Source organism: Xenopus tropicalis, chromosome 8 (assembly GCF_000004195.4).
Source record: "Xenopus tropicalis strain Nigerian chromosome 8, UCB_Xtro_10.0, whole genome shotgun sequence".
NCBI classification, from domain to species: Eukaryota; Metazoa; Chordata; class Amphibia; order Anura; family Pipidae; genus Xenopus; species Xenopus tropicalis.
This window is the reverse complement of record NC_030684.2, coordinates 137,362,894-137,377,826: the sequence shown is the minus strand read 5'-3', so window position 1 is coordinate 137,377,826 and position 14,933 is coordinate 137,362,894. Positions and strand designations below refer to the sequence as shown.

The 14,933-nt window shown below is 44.6% G+C and overlaps 1 protein-coding gene across 2 annotated transcripts in view; it reads left to right on the top strand.

Moving 5' to 3' along the window:
• Positions 1 to 14,933, top strand: part of mllt11 (MLLT11, transcription factor 7 cofactor) — a 36,518-nt gene that overhangs the window by 19,455 nt on the left and 2,130 nt on the right. Inside the window, exon 3 of one of the 2 annotated variants that reach the window (XR_004219875.1) lies at positions 14,492 to 14,730. The gene's annotated coding sequence lies outside the window, so the exon portion shown is untranslated. Of the gene's footprint in view, positions 1 to 14,491; positions 14,731 to 14,933 lie in introns of those variants that run through there. The other variant, XM_002937262.5, reaches the window with a different exon arrangement.

Here is a 14,933-nt window from a genome sequence, read left to right as displayed (position 1 = left end):
TGGGTATGGTTTGGGGGTTGTTTCTGCAGGATTGTGCTTAGTACTGAGAAATAACCATGCAGCTATTTTGATGGTATCTCTCTGTCCAGGCATTGGGTATTGTTTGGGGGCTGTTTCTTCAGGATTGGGTATGGTTTGGGGGTTGTTTCTGCAGGATTGTGTTTAGTACAGAGAAATAACCATGCAGCCATTATGATGGTATCGCTCTGTTCAGGTATTGGGTGTGGTTTGAGGGCTGTTTCTGCAAGATTGGGTATGGTTTGGGGGCTGTTTCTGCAGGATTGTGCTTAGTACAGAGAAATAACCATGCAGTCATTATGATGGTATCGCTCTGTCGAGACATTGGGTATGGTTTGGGGGCTGTTTCTGCAGGATTGTGTTTAGTACAGAGAAATAACCATGCAGCCATTATGATGGTATCACTCTGTCAAGGCTTTGGGTATGGTTTGGGGGCTGTTTCTGCACGATTGTGCTTAGTACAGAGAAATAACTATGCAGCCATTATGATGGTATCGCTCTGTCCAGGTATTGGGTGTGGTTTGAGGGCTGTTTCTGCAGGATTGTGTTTAGTACAGAAAAATAACCATGCAGCCATTATGATGGTATTGCTCTGTCCAGGCATTGGGTATGGTTTGGGGGCTGTTTCTGCAGGATTGGGTATGGTTTGGGGGATATTTCTGCAGGATTGGGTATGGTTTGGGGGCTGTTTCTGCAGGATTGGGTATGGTTTGGGGGATATTTCTGCAGGATTGGGTATGGTTTGGGGGCTGTTTCTGCAGGATTGGGTATGGTTTGGGGGCTGTTTCTGCAGGATTGGGTATGGTTTGGGGGCTGTTCATGCAGGATTGGGTATGGTTTGGGGGCTGTTTCTGCAGGATTGTGCTTAGTACAGAGAAATAACCATGCAGCCATTATGATGGTATCGCTCTGTCCAGGTATTGGGTGTGGTTTGGGGGCTGTTGCTGCAGGATTGTGTTTAGTACAGAGAAATAACCATGCAGCCATTGTGATGGTATTGCTCTGTCCAGGCATTGGGTATGGTTTGGGGGCTGTTTCTGCAGGATTGGGTATGGTTTGGGGGCTGTTTCTGCAGGATTGTGCTTAGTACAGAAAAATAACCATGCAGCTATTATGATGGTATAGCTCTGTCCAGGCATTGGGAATGGTTTGGGGGCTGTTTCTGCAGGATTGGGTATGGTTTGGGGGCTGTTTCTGCAGGATTGTGCTTAGTACAGAGAAATAACCATGCAGCCATTATGATGGTATCGCTCTGTCCAGGCATTGGGTATGGTTTGGGGGCTGTTTCTGCAGGATTGGGTATGGTTTGGGGGCTGTTCCTGCAGGATTGGGTGTGGTTTGGGGGCTGTTCCTGCAGGATTGGGTATGGTTTGGGGGCTGTTTCTGCAGGATTGTGCTTAGTACAGAGAAATAACCATGCAGCCATTATGATGGTATCGCTCTGTCCAGGCATTGGGTATGGTTTGGGGGCTGTTTCTGCAGGATTGTGTTTAGTACAGAGAAATAACCATGCAGCTATTTTGATGGTATCTCTCTGTCCAGGCATTGGGTATTGTTTGGGGGCTGTTTCTTCAGGATTGGGTATGGTTTGGGGGTTGTTTCTGCAGGATTGTGTTTAGTACAGAGAAATAACCATGCAGCCATTATGATGGTATCGCTCTGTCCAGGTATTGGGTGTGGTTTGAGGGCTGTTTCTGCAAGATTGGGTATGGTTTGGGGGCTGTTTCTGCAGGATTGTGCTTAGTACAGAGAAATAACCATGCAGTCATTATGATGGTATCGCTCTGTCGAGACATTGGGTATGGTTTGGGGGCTGTTTCTGCAGGATTGGGTATGGTTTGGGGGCTGTTTCTGCAGGATTGTGTTTAGTACAGAGAAATAACCATGCAGCCATTATGATGGTATCGCTCTGTCCAGGTATTGGGTGTGGTTTGAGGGCTGTTTCTGCAGGATTGTGCTTAGTACAGAGAAATAACCATGCAGCCATTAGGATGGTATCGCTCTGTCCAGGCATTGGGTATGGTTTGGGGGCTGTTTCTGCAGGATTGGGTATGGTTTGGGGACTGTTTCTGCAGGATTGGGTATGGTTTGGGGGCTGTTTCTGCAGGATTGTGCTTAGGACAGAGAAATAACCATGCAGCCATTAGGATGGTATCGCTCTTTCCAGGCATTGGGTATGGTTTGGGGGCTGTTTCTGCAGGATTGTGCTTAGGACAGAGAAATAACCATGCAGCCATTATGATGGTATCGCTCTGTCCAGGCATTGGGTATGGTTTGGGGGCTGTTTCTGCAGGATTGGGTATGGTTTGGGGGCTGTTCATGCAGGATTGGGTATGGTTTGGGGGCTGTTTCTGCAGGATTGTGCTTAGTACAGAGAAATAACCATGCAGCCATTAGGATGGTATCGCTCTTTCCAGGTATTGGGTGTGGTTTGGGGGCTTTTTCTGCAGGATTGGGTATGGTTTGGGGGTTGTTTCTGAAGGATTGTGTTTAGTACAGAGAAATAACCATGCAGCCATTATGATGGTATCGCTCTGTCCAGGCATTGGGGATATTTTGGGGGCTGTTTCTGCAGGATTGGGTATGGTTTGGGGGCTGTTTCTGCAGGATTGGGTATGGTTTGGGGGCTGTTCCTGCAGGATTGGGTATGGTTTGGGGGCTGTTTCTGCAGGATTGTGCTTAGTACAGAGAAATAACCATGCAGCCATTATGATGGTATCGCTCTGTCCAGGCATTGGGTATGGTTTGGGGGCTGTTTCTGCAGGATTGTGTTTAGTACTGAGAAATAACCATGCAGCCATTATGATGGTATCGCTCTGTCCAGGCATTGGGTATTGTTTGGGGGCTGTTTCTTAAGGATTGGGTATGGTTTGGGGGTTGTTTCTGCAGGATTGTGCTTAGTACAGAGAAATAACCATGCAGCCATTATGATGGTATCGCTCTGTCCAGGTATTGGGTGTGGTTTGAGGGCTGTTTCTGCAAGATTGGGTATGGTTTGGGGGCTGTTTCTGCAGGATTGTGCTTAGTACAGAGAAATAACCATGCAGTCATTATGATGGTATCGCTCTGTCGAGACATTGGGTATGGTTTGGGGGCTGTTTCTGCAGGATTGGGTATGGTTTGGGGGCTGTTTCTGCAGGATTGTGTTTAGTACAGAGAAATAACCATGCAGCCATTATGATGGTATCACTCTGTCAAGGCTTTGGGTATGGTTTGGGGGCTGTTCCTGCAGGATTGTGCTTAGTACAGAGAAATAACCATGCAGCCATTATGATGGTATCGCTCTGTCCAGGTATTGGGTGTGGTTTGAGGGCTGTTTCTGCAGGATTGTGCTTAGTACAGAGAAATAACCATGCAGCCATTATGATGGTATTGCTCTGTCCAGGCATTGGGTATGGTTTGGGGGCTGTTTCTGCAGGATTGGGTATGGTTTGGGGGATATTTCTGCAGGATTGGGTATGGTTTGGGGGCTGTTTCTGCAGGATTGGGTATGGTTTGGGGGATATTTCTGCAGGAATGGGTATGGTTTGGGGGCTGTTTCTGCAGGATTGGGTATGGTTTGGGGGCTGTTTCTGCAGGATTGGGTATGGTTTGGGGGCTGTTTCTGCAGGATTGGGTATGGTTTGGGGGCTGTTCATGCAGGATTGGGTATGGTTTGGGGGCTGTTTCTGCAGGATTGTGCTTAGTACAGAGAAATACCCATGCAGCCATTATGATGGTATTGCTCTGTCCAGGCATTGGGTATGGTTTGGGGGCTGTTTCTGCAGGATTGGGTATGGTTTGGGGGCTGTTTCTGCAGGATTGTGCTTAGTACAGAGAAATAACCATGCAGTCATTATGATGGTATCGCTCTGTCGAGACATTGGGTATGGTTTGGGGGCTGTTTCTGCAGGATTGGGTATGGTTTGGGGGCTGTTTCTGCAGGATTGTGTTTAGTACAGAGAAATAACCATGCAGCCATTATGATGGTATCGCTCTGTCCAGGTATTGGGTGTGGTTTGAGGGCTGTTTCTGCAGGATTGTGCTTAGTACAGAGAAATAACCATGCAGCCATTAGGATGGTATCGCTCTGTCCAGGCATTGGGTATGGTTTGGGGGCTGTTTCTGCAGGATTGGGTATGGTTTGGGGACTGTTTCTGCAGGATTGGGTATGGTTTGGGGGCTGTTTCTGCAGGATTGTGCTTAGGACAGAGAAATAACCATGCAGCCATTAGGATGGTATCGCTCTTTCCAGGCATTGGGTATGGTTTGGGGGCTGTTTCTGCAGGATTGTGCTTAGGACAGAGAAATAACCATGCAGCCATTATGATGGTATCGCTCTGTCCAGGCATTGGGTATGGTTTGGGGGCTGTTTCTGCAGGATTGGGTATGGTTTGGGGGCTGTTCATGCAGGATTGGGTATGGTTTGGGGGCTGTTTCTGCAGGATTGTGCTTAGTACAGAGAAATAACCATGCAGCCATTAGGATGGTATCGCTCTTTCCAGGTATTGGGTGTGGTTTGGGGGCTTTTTCTGCAGGATTGGGTATGGTTTGGGGGTTGTTTCTGAAGGATTGTGTTTAGTACAGAGAAATAACCATGCAGCCATTATGATGGTATCGCTCTGTCCAGGCATTGGGGATATTTTGGGGGCTGTTTCTGCAGGATTGGGTATGGTTTGGGGGCTGTTTCTGCAGGATTGGGTATGGTTTGGGGGCTGTTCCTGCAGGATTGGGTATGGTTTGGGGGCTGTTTCTGCAGGATTGTGCTTAGTACAGAGAAATAACCATGCAGCCATTATGATGGTATCGCTCTGTCCAGGCATTGGGTATGGTTTGGGGGCTGTTTCTGCAGGATTGTGTTTAGTACTGAGAAATAACCATGCAGCCATTATGATGGTATCGCTCTGTCCAGGCATTGGGTATTGTTTGGGGGCTGTTTCTTAAGGATTGGGTATGGTTTGGGGGTTGTTTCTGCAGGATTGTGCTTAGTACAGAGAAATAACCATGCAGCCATTATGATGGTATCGCTCTGTCCAGGTATTGGGTGTGGTTTGAGGGCTGTTTCTGCAAGATTGGGTATGGTTTGGGGGCTGTTTCTGCAGGATTGTGCTTAGTACAGAGAAATAACCATGCAGTCATTATGATGGTATCGCTCTGTCGAGACATTGGGTATGGTTTGGGGGCTGTTTCTGCAGGATTGGGTATGGTTTGGGGGCTGTTTCTGCAGGATTGTGTTTAGTACAGAGAAATAACCATGCAGCCATTATGATGGTATCACTCTGTCAAGGCTTTGGGTATGGTTTGGGGGCTGTTCCTGCAGGATTGTGCTTAGTACAGAGAAATAACCATGCAGCCATTATGATGGTATCGCTCTGTCCAGGTATTGGGTGTGGTTTGAGGGCTGTTTCTGCAGGATTGTGCTTAGTACAGAGAAATAACCATGCAGCCATTATGATGGTATTGCTCTGTCCAGGCATTGGGTATGGTTTGGGGGCTGTTTCTGCAGGATTGGGTATGGTTTGGGGGATATTTCTGCAGGATTGGGTATGGTTTGGGGGCTGTTTCTGCAGGATTGGGTATGGTTTGGGGGATATTTCTGCAGGAATGGGTATGGTTTGGGGGCTGTTTCTGCAGGATTGGGTATGGTTTGGGGGCTGTTTCTGCAGGATTGGGTATGGTTTGGGGGCTGTTTCTGCAGGATTGGGTATGGTTTGGGGGCTGTTCATGCAGGATTGGGTATGGTTTGGGGGCTGTTTCTGCAGGATTGGGTATGGTTTGGGGGCTGTTTCTGCAGGATTGTGCTTAGTACAGAGAAATACCCATGCAGCCATTATGATGGTATTGCTCTGTCCAGGCATTGGGTATGGTTTGGGGGCTGTTTCTGCAGGATTGGGTATGGTTTGGGGGCTGTTTCTGCAGGATTGTGCTTAGTACAGAAAAATAACCATGCAGCTATTATGATGGTATCGCTCTGTCCAGGCATTGGGAATGGTTTGGGGGCTGTTTCTGCAGGATTGGGTATGGTTTGGGGGTTGTTTGTGCACGATTGTGTTTATTACAGAGAAATAACCATGCAGCCATTATGATGGTATTGCTCTGTCCAGGTATTGGGTATGGTTTGGGGGCTGTTTCTGCAGAATTGTGCTTAATACAGAGAAATAACCATGCAGCCATTATGATGGTATTGCTCTGTCCAGGCACTGGGTATGGTTTGGGGGCTGTTTCTGCAGGATTGGGTATGGTTTGGGGGCTGTTTCTGCAGGATTGTGTTTAGTACAGAGAAATAACCATGCAGCCATTATGATGGTATTGCTCTGTCCAGGCACTGGGTATGGTTTGGGGGCTGTTCCTGCAGGATTGTGCTTAGTTCATAGAAATACCTATGCTGCCAGTTTGATGGTATCTCTCTATAGGGGGATTGGGTATGGGTAGGGGGCTGTTCCTGCTGACCTTTCCATCCTGAATCTGCTGATCTGGAACCTTCTGATCCTGATCTCAAGTTCCCGAGTCCCCTGTTCCTGAGGTTCTTACTGGACTGCGCTGAGCTCGACTGCTTGAGTTCCTGAGATTGCTGATCCTGCAGAAAGTTGTACCAGAAATCTTTGTTGATATTGGAATATTGTATTTCATTAATCTCATAAATAAACATGAAAAGTTCCCATTTGTGGTGGTTTTGTTCCCCTTACATTCTGTGGCTGTGACCAACTGCAGGGACGCATCTCAGGCTCTTATCAAGGGGGAGCCCAACTGGTACTGTGTGTGGGGAACACTGAGCCCCTAGCACTGCCCCTGTTACCCCATATCATTTACTGGCCCAATGTTCCACTCTCATATCATTGGTTCCCACCTACTAACCCCTCCCCCCAATCTATCTGATTCTATAGGGTGGGGCCAATGGCAGTAACACATAGATAGATAGATAGATGATAGATAGATGAATGATAGATAGATGATACAGAGATAGAATAGATAGATAGCTGATACATAGATAGCTGATACAGAGATAGATGATAGATAGATAGCTGATACACAGATAGATAGATAGATAGATGATACAGAGATAGATAGATAGATAGATAGATGTTTAGATAGATAGATGATACAGAGATAGATGATAGATAGATAGATAGATGATACAGAGATAGAAGATAGAAAGATGATACAGAGATAGATAGATAGATAGATCATACAGAGATAGATAGATAGATAGATAGCTGATACATAGATGATACAGAGATAGATGATAGATAGATAGATAGCTGATACACAGATAGATAGATAGATAGATGATACAGAGATAGATAGATAGATAGCTGATACACAGATAGATAGATAGATAGATAGATGATACAGAGATAGATAGATAGATAGATAGATAGATGTTTAGATAGATAGATAGATAGATGATACAGAGATAGATGATAGATAGATAGATGATACAGAGATAGAAGATAGAAAGATGATACAGAGATAGATAGATAGATGATACAGAGATAGATAGATAGATAGATAGATAGATGATACAGAGATAGAATAGATAGATAGATGATACAGAGATAGATGATACAGAGATAGATGATAGATAGATGAATGATAGATAGATGATACAGAGATAGAATAGATAGATAGCTGATACATAGATAGCTGATACAGAGATAGATGATAGATAGATAGCTGATACACAGATAGATAGATAGATAGATGATACAGAGATAGATAGATAGATAGATGTTTAGATAGATAGATAGATAGATGATACAGAGATAGATGATAGATAGATAGATAGATGATACAGAGATAGAAGATAGAAAGATGATACAGAGATAGATAGATAGATAGATAGATAGCTGATACACAGATAGATAGATAGATAGATAGATAGATAGATAGATGATACAGAGATAGATAGATAGATGTTTAGATAGATAGATAGATAGATAGATGATACAGAGATAGATGATAGATAGATAGATGATACAGAGATAGAAGATAGAAAGATGATACAGAGATAGATAGATAGATAGATGATACAGAGATAGATAGATAGATAGATAGATAGATGATAGATAGATAGATAGATAGATGTTTAGATAGATGTTTAGATAGATAGATAGATGATACAGAGATAGATGATAGATAGATAGATAGATAGATAGATAGATGATACAGAGATAGAAGATAGAAAGATGATACAGAGATAGATGATAGATAGATAGATAGATAGATGATACAGAGATAGATAGATAGATGATAGATAGACAGATAGATAGATAGATAGATGATACAGAGATAGATAGATAGATAGATAGATGATACAGAGATAGATAGATAGATAGATGTTTAGATAGATAGATAGATAGATAGATGATACAGAGATAGATAGATAGATAGATGTTTAGATAGATAGATAGATAGATAGATGATACAGAGATAGATGATAGATAGATAGATAGATAGATGATACAGAGATAGAAGATAGAAAGATGATACAGAGATAGATAGATAGAAAGATGATACAGAGATAGATAGATAGATGATAGAGATAATGGATAAAAAACAAAAATGAATTTTGCTTTGGGCCATGGGGGGGGTCTATCATTATATGAAATGAATTGCCTGTATCTGGGGGCCAACCCCATTACATAACCCAGGGGGGGGCTAAGGGGACACAGTTTGGGAATGGGCCGGGTATAGAGCCATTGGGGTAAAATAAAAACATTCGTGGCCAGTTTAGTCCCTCTCAGGCCACTCAGTGAGACCCCGAGTGCCTGCCCCATGGGATGCTGGGTAGGGCTGGGGTTGGATGGAACAAACCAATTACAGCACGGTGCAGGTTTATCTCTATATCCAGAGAGGCCAAGTAAAGCCAAATGGAAGATGAAGAAGGAATCCCCCAGAAGGAAGGAGACTAGATGGGAACATTGGGAAGGATATAAAGATGGGGGGTAATAGGGTGCATAGGGGTCAGTTAATAAGGAATGGGCTGAGTTTTTCTACCCAAGCCCCCTTTGGAGGTCCAACATCTGATCTGAACCCCCCTTAGCGTATAACAAGGTTACAGGTATGGGTATCAGTCATTAAGTCGGTGCTCCAAGTATATCTACGGCAGCAAATAAGTTACCCCCCTAATTTTCAGGCTGCCCAGCACCCCACAATGGGAAGATCACAGACACCCCCATCTCCTTGCAGATGGTGCCCAGGCCAGAATCACTCTTAGGCAACACTGCCAACCCCTGAGCCTCACTGCCGCCCCTTTATCCCTGTAAAGAGGCAGAATTGGAAGCATAATTTAAGAATGTGTATTACATATATATTATATTATATAGTATTTACATATACTGTATGTTAGATATAAGTATAATATGTATATATTTTTATAGATAATATAATAGTGAACTTCCCCTTTAACACAGAGCAAGGAGTCAGTGTAACTGATTACAGTAATAGTAGGGCAGTTAAATAATATACAAGATTTTCCTAATTTGAGCCACAAGGTGGCGTTACTGTGCCAGTCTTTTATTTGAATAGTCCCCCCCAGTTCCTGCCACCAATCTAAGGGCCCATCACATTCACACCAGGACTCACTTTATCAGGAGCCAATCAATGTGCCTGTATGAACAGCAGCCCCTGGGTGCAATGGCCCTAAGTATTTTGGGCCCCTGGGACACAGAATGTAACAACGGTTATAGGAACCACTGTCCCAACTGGTCACAGTCACTTTATGTAGCAAAACATGGCTCCTCCCACCCACAACAGCCCGCCCATTTATCTGACCAATGTAAGGAAATATAGGCCGTGGGTGTTGCTGGGCACCCCAGCGACTAATCAGTAAGAGTAATAGGGCCCATAATAACTGATGGTTTATCACAGGGAAGTGAGTGGTACTTAGCGTAGGTCTGTGTGCCGCCGCTGTCTGGCCGCTTGATAAATCCCTACTCCTGGCCCACAGATCAGGATATGAATGCAAGGGCTCCAATATGGCGGCCGCCTCTGGCTCCTCTTTCCTTGTTTTCTTGACTCCTCTTTGCAGTCACCTGGTCAGAAACAGTAGCAGCAATTTCTGTGTATTATTGTCAGTCCATTTATTGCAGGTATTTAACATGTTCCTGCCTGGGTATCACTGCGCCCCATATATACCCATCTGCATACATATACATTCATTTATTGTGGGGTTTGTATAGTGAGGCCCCAGTCTGCCCCCTATTGGGTAGCTGCTCATTTACCTATGGGACATATCAGTAAGTTATGGGTTACTAATGACAGTGTATCATATAGAGCAGTGTTGTCCAACTTTTGTGGTACCGAGGGCCGGAATTTTTCCGACCTGCGTGGTGGAGGGACGATAATGGAAGCCAGTTTTGACCACTCCCCTTTTTGAAACCGCACCCACTTGAAACCGCACCCGTGTTATCACATGACCATGCCCATATTAATGGTTGTAGTACAGCAAAAACCTGCCATACTCTGCCTTCCCTACCCTGCCTGTGTGTGCCATACTCTGCCTGCCCTACCCTGCCTGTGTGTGCCATACTCTGCCTTCCCTACCCTGCCTGTGTGTGCCATACTCTGCCTTCCCTACCCTGCCTGTGTGTGCCATACTCTGCCTGCCCTACCCTGCCTGTGTGTGCCATACTCTGCCTGCCCTACCCTGCCTGTGTGTGCCATACTCTGCCTGCCCTACCCTGCCTGTGTGTGCCATACTCTGCCTTCCCTACCCTGCCTGTGTGTGCCATACTCTTCTTGCCCTATGCTGCCTGTGTGTATGGCACACACAGGCAGCATACAGTGACACAATACTGGCACTGCTCCTACAGTCTGCACAATAACTATACATTAAAAAAAACTTTTTAATTGCAGTACCACCTCAGTATATGTTCTTTTTGTAGGGTGAAGGGATTATTTGTGGGTTTCTACTGCTCCTGAGGTGTGAACAGGGGAACAATGTGGGTGATTACAGCCTGAGCCTGAGGTGTGAACACTGCAGGGGGTGAACAATGCAGGGATTAAAAGGGGTGAACAACACAGGGGATTACATTTTTAAACAATGCAGAGGGATTACAGCCTGAATCTGAGGTGAGAACCATGCAGGGGGGGCAGTTAATCACAGTACTGATACCATATAAAGCTTACACAAGAGTAAGCCATCAAAGCAGCCAGACAGGTGGGGGGCCACACAGAGGGGGGTCGCGGGCCGCCAGTTGGACAGCACTGATATAGAGGGTTATACTCACTCTCTATATATTGGGTACAACATAGCCATTCCTTGCCAATAGTGCCCTTATCTGGAATGGAATCTAGGAACCCAGCACTGAAGGAGTGAATCAGGGGCCTGGGGTGGGGGGTGAATTGCCTAAAGTGCCCCAGGAGAGGGCGATGTTCCACCTAACACTGGCAATAAATGCACATAGGGCAGAGGGCTTCAGGCATTTTGGCAACCCCCTTTGAAGTTATACAATTAGTCTAACCCACTCCCCCCTTTGCTCATGACAAGTGAAGCTGCTCAATATGAAACATTATTATTATAAACCAATCAGCCTTTTGCTTTTACTCTTCCAGCTGCCATGGATCGATGAACGTTTGTTGTTTAAATAAACCCAATAGGGCTGTTCTGCCCCCAATAAGGGGTAATTATATCTTAGTTGGGATCAAGTACAGGTACTGTTTTATTATTACAGAGAAAAGGGAATCATTTAACCATGAAATAAACCCAATAGGGCTGTTCTGCCCCAATAAGGGGTAATTATATCTTAGTTGGGATCAAGTACAGGTACTGTTTTATTATTACAGAGAAAAGGGAGTCATTTAACCATGAAATAAACCCAATAGGGCTGTTCTGCCCCCAATAAGGGGTAATTATATCTTAGTTGGGATCAAGTACAGGTACTGTTTTATTATTACAGAGAAAAGGGAATCATTTAACCATTAAATAAACCCAATAGGGCTGTTCTGCCCCAATAAGGGGTAATTATATCTTAGTTGGGATCAAGTACAGGTACTGTTTTATTATTACAGAGAAAAGGGAATCATTTAACCATGAAATAAACCCAATAGGGCTGTTCTGCCCCAATAAGGGGTAATTATATCTTAGTTGGGATCAAGTACAGGTACTGTTTTATTATTACAGAGAAAAGGGAATCATTTAACCATGAAATAAACCCAATAGGGCTGTTCTGCCCCAATAAGGGGTAATTATATCTTAGTTGGGATCAAGTACAGGTACTGTTTTATTATTACAGAGAAAAGGGAATCAGTTAACCTTGAAATAAACCCAATAGGGCTGTTTTGCCCCAATAAGGGGTAATTATATCTTAGTTGGGATCAAGTACAGGTACTGTTTTATTATTACAGAGAAAAGGGAATCATTTAACCATGAAATAAACCCAATAGGGCTGTTCTGCCCCCAATAAGGGGTAATTATATCTTAGTTGGGATCAAGTACAGGTACTGTTTTATTATTACAGAGAAAAGGGAATCATTTTTAAAAATTAGAATTATTTTCTTATAATGGAGTCAGTGTCGGACTGGGACCCCAGGGGCCCACCAGAAAACCTTAGACTAAAGGCCCACTCTCCAAACTATTTTTCCTCCTTTCCTCACCCAACCTCTTTATTCTTCTAGTCTCTTTTATTTACATGCTAGCATCTATTCTTCCATCTATTTCTCCTCTTTGTTCCCATTCAGAAATAAGGAATGAGCATGAAGCAGGCCAAATGGTCAGGAGCAGGAGGTCCCACTGACACCTGGGCCCACCGGGAGTTTTCCTGGTATCCTGGTGGGCCAGTCCGACACTGAATGGAGTCTATGGGAGACAGCCTTTCCGTAATTCAGAACTTTCTGGATAATGGGTTTCCATATAACAGATCCCATACTTGTACTTTCTAGTGGAAATGTGCACTTTATATTATTCCATGTGGGGCCTCACACTCACACTCACGAGTCTTTGACATTAGCCACTCAGCGTTACAATTTGCTGGTCTCAGTGATATTACGTAGGGCGCCCCCATTGTTACGAGTGACCCCAGGTAGCGCAGGGACCCAGATCTGAAGGCTGGAAAGAGGCAGAAGAGGAAGACAAATAATTAATATACTATAAAAAATGAAGACCAACTGGAACGGTGCAAAGAATAGGGCATTCTCTCACATACTAATAGGCAACTGGCCCTTTAAAGAGATAAACTGTAGTTTTGTTCCTTTTATGCAGTGTGTGAGTGGTTTGTGTATCTCCTGAGGATATCTATATAGCCTGGAACTGGGGCAACACATTAGCCCAGGGCGGCTGTAAGTAGCCCGGAGCTTCCCATTAGTGTTAGCCCGTGGGGGGTAATATCAGTAGCACATACAGATAATAACACTGATGAGAGAAAAACCAAGAGCAGTGTCGGACTGGGCCCCCCTGGGCTCACTAACCCCCGAGTGACTGAATTATTTACAGCAATAAAGTAACCCCTAAACTCCTTATGGCACTGGGTGGGGCCAGATATGTCATTCTACCCTCACCCCAACACAGTGGTACCAACCAGCTACACCTCCCATGGGTCTGTCCTCTCTGCCTCCCATCATGGTACATCAGCACCCCCACTAGAATCTGCCCCCCTCACCCATCAGCACCCGCCCTCCGACTCCCACCCATAACCAACCCCCCCCCCTCGCACCACTGCCCACCCCTCTCTCTGCCCCTACTTTCATTTGCACCAGGGCTGTACAGCTGCCGGGTATCTACCTTTGAGCAGCAGAGGATACTGGGAGCTGTAGTTTAGCAACTGACATTCTGCACAACAAGGCCCATGCTTGCTCCGCCCCTTCTCTCTTCTTGAAACAGAAGCAGGAAGCACCTGTAAGCCCGGCCCATTTAACTGCCAATAGGAAGCACTGTCTCAGCCCTGAGGGTTTATTCCTGCTCTGTCACTTCCTGGGAGGTTTGGCCAGCCATGTGACACATGGGGTTGCCACCTGGCCAGTAAAACTTACACTTGGTGCCAATGTTATTATTAGGGAAAAAAGTAAAAATATACAAAGGACAGATTTGTCAATTGTTTGTGTGTATTGTAAGGGGGAAGTGCCCACGGGGATATTCACTGGTACAGGTATAGGACCCATTATCCAGAATGCTTGGGACCAAGGGTATTCTAGATAAGGGGTCTTTCAGTAATTTGGATCTCCATACCTACAATACAATAAACGTTAATTAAACCCAACAGGATTGTTTTGTATCCAATATATATGTGTGTGTGTGTGTGTAAAATATTATTAGATTTTCTATACACTCCAGTGAAACAGTGCCTCCAGTGGTTTTACTAAGCAACCAATTATAGGGTTGCACCATTGTTTTACTGGCATGAAACCATTTTTTATCTCAGCATTTTGTTTTTTAAATGTTCTCATTCATTTGCCATTTCAGTTTAGTAATCAAGGAGTATATATTGTATGGAATGATGTTATTGTAAGGACACTGTGCATCCCATCTTTACAACCCCCTCTTTTACATGTGGAATAGTAATGGGTTCCGGCCCCCAGGGATGTGTTCCTATAAGGCAATGAGAATCCTCTTGGATTTGGCTGATTCATTGGCCCAGAATCCTCTGCTGCAGTGGAGCAGGGATAAATCCGTCTGTATAGGAGGAGCTGCCTTTCAGACGGAGACAAAGCCCAGCTGATATCACAGCAGCTTCTCTGCCACAGGGAGGGCAGCGACCAACCGTCTTGCACCTTGACTGCAGCATCCTGGTACCCACAGTAAGTACAGAGGCTGCATGATTTGTCTGCATATATGATACATGCTTTTCCTGATAGATTAGCCATTGCCTAGCCCTTGATAGACTGATAACGATTAAATAAGCAATTCTGGGGTTTTGGTGACATCCCTAACTCATTTATCATTTTACATACAGACAGAAGTCTGAAATTTGGGAATTTGGTTTCCGTTAATTTAATTAAAG